The sequence below is a fragment of the Micromys minutus genome, assembly GCF_963924665.1.
Source record: "Micromys minutus genome assembly, chromosome: 6".
Classification (NCBI taxonomy): Eukaryota; Metazoa; Chordata; class Mammalia; order Rodentia; family Muridae; genus Micromys; species Micromys minutus.
In genome coordinates, this window is record NC_137975.1 from 3,388,612 (window position 1) to 3,395,039 (window position 6,428).

Sequence of the window (6,428 nt, forward strand, 5' to 3'; positions counted from 1 at the left end):
GCCCCACCCCAGCCCCACCTTAGCCCTACCCCCAGCCCCACCCAAGTCCTACCGCAGCCCCAGCCCCAGCCCCAGCCCTCTGTCATATGTGCAGGGTTAGGATGCTACTGGTGTGGAATGCTGAGAGTCAGTTGCTTTTGATCCTAGACACCTTTAAGAAACCAAACAACTTCCTTTATTAGAAGGAAGTTGTAGAGTGACTGCACCCATTTCCAAACTTGTATAGCATCAGTGTGTGTGTTAGTGTGCGTGAGTGCATGTGTGTGTGTTTATGGACCAAACACATTGATGTTTAAGTCTGCTGACTTCTTTTGGAGAAAGCCCTGCATATTGGTAATCAAGGGTGTGCACAACCTTGAGGTGTGTGTGGTGCTGCAAAGTCAGGTCAGTGAATACAGAGCCCAGTGCAGGGACCATCTCACCCTGGGAAAGAGAGGAGGAGATGGACAGGGCGAGCTAAGAAAAAGAGCAGCTAGCTTAACGCCTTCTGCACTGACATGAGAGTCTTAAAAGCTAGGAGGCCTGGGTGTAAACAGAGGCCACCGATGACTCACCAAGTCTCTCCGTGGTGACTCTGGCACTTGGCCCTGGGGAACGTGGTAAGGCTTATCCGGGAAGTGACTTATCAGCAGCCTGTTGTTTGAGGTGTAGGAGTGCACAGGTAGAGAGGCCCTAGACCTCCTGGGCTTACACCGTCATACAGATTACTCCAACAGAAATCTGACACCAGAGAAATAGTGACACCCAAGCATGCTGTGGAAGCGTAGAGGATGGCTATCAAGTTGGGAAGTTGGGGTGGGAAAGATCAGTGGGTTTCCGCTGGGTTTTGTAGAGAGAGTCATGCTGAATGGCTGTGTACGTAAGCGCAAAAACAAGTCTTGGGTTGATGACTAAATGGAAGTGGCCTCCTGTTGATTCTAGGACATTCATGGACCCCCTACATGGTCACAACCCCTCCCATATTTACATTCAAAGCATGAAATCAAAGTGATCTGCAAGAGTAAAAATGAGACTGGTTACTAAGGAGGGATGGATGCTTTTGAGTTTCTGAAACAGAGCAGCCCTGCTGTCACACCAGCTCTTTGTGACACCCGTGTGTGACTTGTTCTCCCAACATAGGCAACATTTTGTTAGAAAGACAAATTCAGGATGTAATCAGGATCGAACTCAGCCACAGTCTTCAGAACAGCAGCACCACCATCTTTCTGAAATCTGAGTTCACTCCACACACAACTTCCAAAGTCATTTCCTGCATGTCTCTCAGGAGAAGACTCCAGATCAGAAGGAAATTAGTTAAGGAGTTTTTCATCAGTGCGAGTATCCACATGCCAGTCTTTGTTTTCATTGGCCATATTCCCATCATGCATCTGAGCATTACCCTATGAACCAAAGGAAGAGGATGGACATGAGAAAGGAAGGCTGCCTCTTGTTTGAGTCACAGACCCAAGAGCTCTCTCCTGGACCTGCAGCGTGACTTCCCTCATGACAATGAAAGTCATCTCTTGAGAAAGGCACTAACTGATGTCATCTGGAGGGTAGGGCCCCATGCAAGATGAGGTCAGTATCAGCTCATCTGCCTTTTAAGGTAATATCCTCCCTCTGATCTGCAAGATCTGAAAGTCTGTCATCCCTTTTTATTGCTCCCTCGACCACAGGCCAGTGCCTGGAGAATAACACCTCCAGGGTCCATTCCAGACACAGCATAACCAGTACCTTTTGTCTTGACTGGATTTGCATGTTATAGCTGCTTGTATTACAAATGCTAATTGGGTCCCCCCTCCCCATCCAGAAACAGTTTGCACGAGAGGGTTAGCCCATAGCTTCTGGGAGCCTAGCCCCAGTCAATTCTGACTGATAGATAAAGATACCCGGCAGCTAATAATTAGAGAGAAGAGAGAGATGGGTTTTAGATTTACTGGGCTTGGGACAGGGAGGAAGGAGAGAGAAGGATCTTCCATGCCTTAGGAGAATGTGGAGAGAGGAGAGACAAAGGCTGCCATGGGGTAGGGAAGCAAGGAGTGGTCCCTGGGCTGTGGGCCAAGAAAAGTCAGCCCAGAGGGCTGCTCAGTTGGGTCTGGAGCAGCCAAGATGGAACATAGAAATTGGTAAGTATTAACTCATAATTATCTGCAGGAGGTAGGTTCTAGCACTATGGAGGCTGGACAGCTGTCCTGCTATTGTGCTGCTTAAGGCATATTAAAATATAAAGGCTGTGTGTGTGTGTGTGTGTGTGTTTCATTCAGGAACATAAACCATTAAGCAACCCCGTGCCAGGAATTCATAATAAAAACATTACTACAGCACATCCCTCATTTCTGCTCCATTAGCATTTTCACAGTCTGTGCCCTCGCTTCCTCCTTCTGCTTCTTCTGGTAACAGATACTTACCACTGCCCTGTGGGGACTTTCTCCTTTGCTCCCTCCGCGTGCTATCTTCCACAATGGGCAGAAGTTAGCCCTCAAACACACAACTTTGTTCATACTACCCACCTGTTCTTTGTGGCTTCTGGCATAGGGCTCAACAGTTAGCTGTCCTAGGCTGCTCTTCATGATCTAGCCCTTGCTGAGCCCGGGGTTTTTATGACTTCCCACATCTTCTGTTTCTTAGCATCTCATTTGGCCATGTCAAATTATTTCCATAGTCTCGACATGCACCCTACTCCTCCCCACTTCCACGTCTTAGTCTGGACTACTCATCCTGCATGGGGAGTATACTTAGTGTGCATTTCCACTAACCAACAGACACCATCAATAGACACCATCTTAGTGTGCATGTCCACTAACCAACAGACACCATCAACAGACACCATCTTAGTGTGCATGTCCACTAACCAACAGACACCATCTTAGTGTGCATGTCCACTAACCAACAGACACCATCATCAGACACCATCTTAGTGTGCATGTCCACTAACCAACAGACACCATCTTAGTGTGCATGTCCACCTAGTCAACAGACACCATCTTAGGAGGCTCACCTCAAGTGCCATCTGTGAGCTCTTTTGTGTCTGCTGTTAGCAATTACTCTCTCTATCCATTTCTCCTCTCTAGCTCGTGACGTCTTGGGGTGTCACATATTTCTCTTTGCTTTCTGACATTTATGTTCACCCTTGTTTGGCATTTATTATGCCATAGCTAACCTGCAAAAGAGGCTCTAGTGAGGGGCTGCAAGGCTGGAGACAGAAGAAAGGACTTGTGCCACATTGTGCCTGGAGTGAGCCCGGATCTCAGAAGATGATGTCGGTGCTCTTCTAATAGGATCCAAACACTTGGCATCTGGCTCTTCTCCTGCTCCTGCCTGAAGAACCTCTCCACCTCCTTCCACCAGCAGCTGAATCCAACCTGCGGTTTCTCCAATTCTGGCAGAAGCAGCTTCTTTATTTCCTCCAGGGAAACACCAGTGTGAGGCAGCTACCTCCTACAGGTTTTGTCTATATGACATCAAGTTTTAAACTTTCAGTCACTAAGCTAAAAACTATATCAAGTTAATAGTTCTTTATATTAAAATCACTACAATAAATAACTATATTTCACATCTCCCAACTGAGTTTGGCATGACTCACTTGCTGAGCTAATGGGGGATTGCATTAGTGTGATGGTGTCAAGTTTGGATTTCTTTTTTCCCCCATAAAAACACCAACGAGGGAGCTGGAGAAATGACTCAGGTAGTAAAATGCTTGCCGGGCAAGGATGAGGACCTAAGTTCAGTATCCAGCACCCATGTAAGAAACTAGGTGTGGTTCCACACATCTGTGATCCTGGCCCTGGAAAAGCAAACACAAGTGAGACCCTGGAGCTTCTGGGAAGCCTCAGGTCTCAATTGTGTGACCTCATCTCCAAAGCATTATAAAACGTCATCAACAACACAACCAAACAACAGCAAAATGAAATCAAGGTGGATGGCTTCTAGGGAGCAAGGTCTGTAGTTGACTTTTGGCCTCCACCAGAAGGCACACACATATGCATGTGCGCACACACACACACACACACACACACACACACTCGTGCACACACACGTACATGCTCACAAAAATAAGAATATTTTTAAAAGAAAAAATCAATAAATTGCAAACGAATTCTTTAATGAAGCTTACCACAGAACTTGCGCTGAATCACAGTGTCTTGGTAGGGAGTATCATTCAGAGTACCCTCACTCTCTAGGTTTTTAAAAACTTCTAACTACATTCATTCATTTGTGAATGAGTACCATGGTAAGTGTGGAGATGGAAGGGAATAACTTGTAGTAGTCGATCCTCCGCTTCCCCTGTTGTGGATCCCAGGACTTGAACTCAGGTTCATGCTTGGTGGCAAATGCCTTATTGGCTTGAACTATCTCCCCAGCCCACTCTAGGTCTTGACCTTTCAATGTTTTCTTTAGAGAACTCACTGTTTACTTCTGTTCACTTTTTGCAGAGTCATGATCAAAACCTCTGTGTCTAGTTCTACTCTGGGCCAACTAACACTTCTTGTTCCAGTCCCATGACTGAGTCCTGACCCAAGCAGCTGTTCCTACTCTTTATTGGGTGATCATTTGTGTATTTTTCTGCTTCTTCCTCCCCCTAGCTGAAGATAAGAACCTTGGATCTGTTTCTATGACTCCCTCACCATTCTTCAGATGGTATACAGATGATATACCAAAGGCCCGCAGTTCACGTCAGGTAGCAGGAACCCCTGTGCTGTGTTTGTTCTGCTGTCTGCACTGGATAACCAGTACCCACTGACACACGGGTACAGGGAGTAACCCAAGATCTTCACAGATGCTTCTGTCATCTTCCTATGTCTACTTGCATCTAGATCTTTGAAGTAGCATCATTATAGTGACCATTGATGGTGACAGAGACAGTCCTACCAGGGAGAGCCCAGTTGAAGTAAGATTGGAGTCAGACGCTGAGTCTGTCCCCCCATTCTCTGGGATGCCCTTCAATAAGTAACTTAATATCTCAAAGTCTTAATGCCCTTGTTATAAACTGGAGTTGTAAGAATAATAATGGGTATTCACTGGATGCTATGCACTGATATGTTTTAAGAATTACGTATGTATTAACTAGTTAAAGCTTCTCAAAACCCAGGAAGGGATTTACTATTGTTACCCTCATTTTATAGGTCAGATGGTCAATCTTAGAGCTAAATGAAGCATATTTAGCTAGTGTGATCCTAGCATTTGGTAGGTAAAGACAGGGAGACTGGGAATTCAAGGTCATTCTAAGATCTATAGTGAGGTTAAGGCTAGCTTAGGCTACATGGGACCCCACATTTCACATACATACATACATACATACATACATACATGCATACATACATACATACATACACACATACATACATACATACATACCATACATACATACCATACATACATGCATGATGAGGAAGAAGAGGACCATCTCAGAGAGGGTAAGTAAACTACCTGATATCAACTAACTAGGAAATTTTTGAGATTAGTATGTAGACACAGGCAGTCTGGCCCCAGAGTCTAACTGGCATTTATGCCTTTTTCTGAGTTTCACTCTATGTAGAGTTCTGCTGAGGACGGCACTTGTGACTTCCAGGTGGCTGCTTTCTTGCTGTGTCTTCAAGTGTCAGAGAGACACGGTCAAGGCAAACTTTCTAGTATGTCTTCTAATCAGGGCTCTAATCTCAGCTTGAGGGCCTCATCCCTATGACCTCATCCTTATGACCTCATCCCCATGACCTCATCCTCATGACCTCATTTTATGACCTCATCTCCATGACCTCATTTCATGACCTCATTCCCAAGATCTCATCCTAGCTTGGTCACCTCCCAAAGGCCTCATCTCCAAAATGGCTTCTATTACATAAACTGGAAGTAGGGGTTCAGAAGATCACAACTCAGTCTACAAACACAATTGCCCATGCTGTTGTTCAGTGAGTTCATGTAAATGATGAAGGCATGGCCTATATCAGGGCTGTATAAATGGGAGCTCCCCTAGTAGCCGCTTTGGCAGCCTGCAATAGAATCCAGTGATGCTTGAATTTAGAAGCTCAGGTTAAAATTGGGTTTACTATTGAAATGATCTAGCTGGTATGGACTGCTATTTTAAATTCTGAGCATTTTGGCAAGAACCACTACTTCAAGTAGTAGCAGGATGTCTTCCTGACATCTTTAATGGTCAACGTGGTGAAAGGTGTTTGGTTCTGTCATGTTTATTCCAAGTTCTGTTGCTAAGGAAAAGGTGACGCAGCCAGATAAAAAGATGGGACATGAAAACCGGGCCATGCAAAGGAGGCCTCTGGGACAAGCCATCTGACACATCCCTTTGTCCTGCTTGATTTCCTTCCCAGAATTGACCAGAACTTGACACCATAAATCTACAATCTTAATTTATATATTGTCTGTTCTTCCACAAAGAATGGCCATGTGAAGACTAGAACTCTGTCTGGCTCCCTGCCGTGTCATTTCCTCCTTAA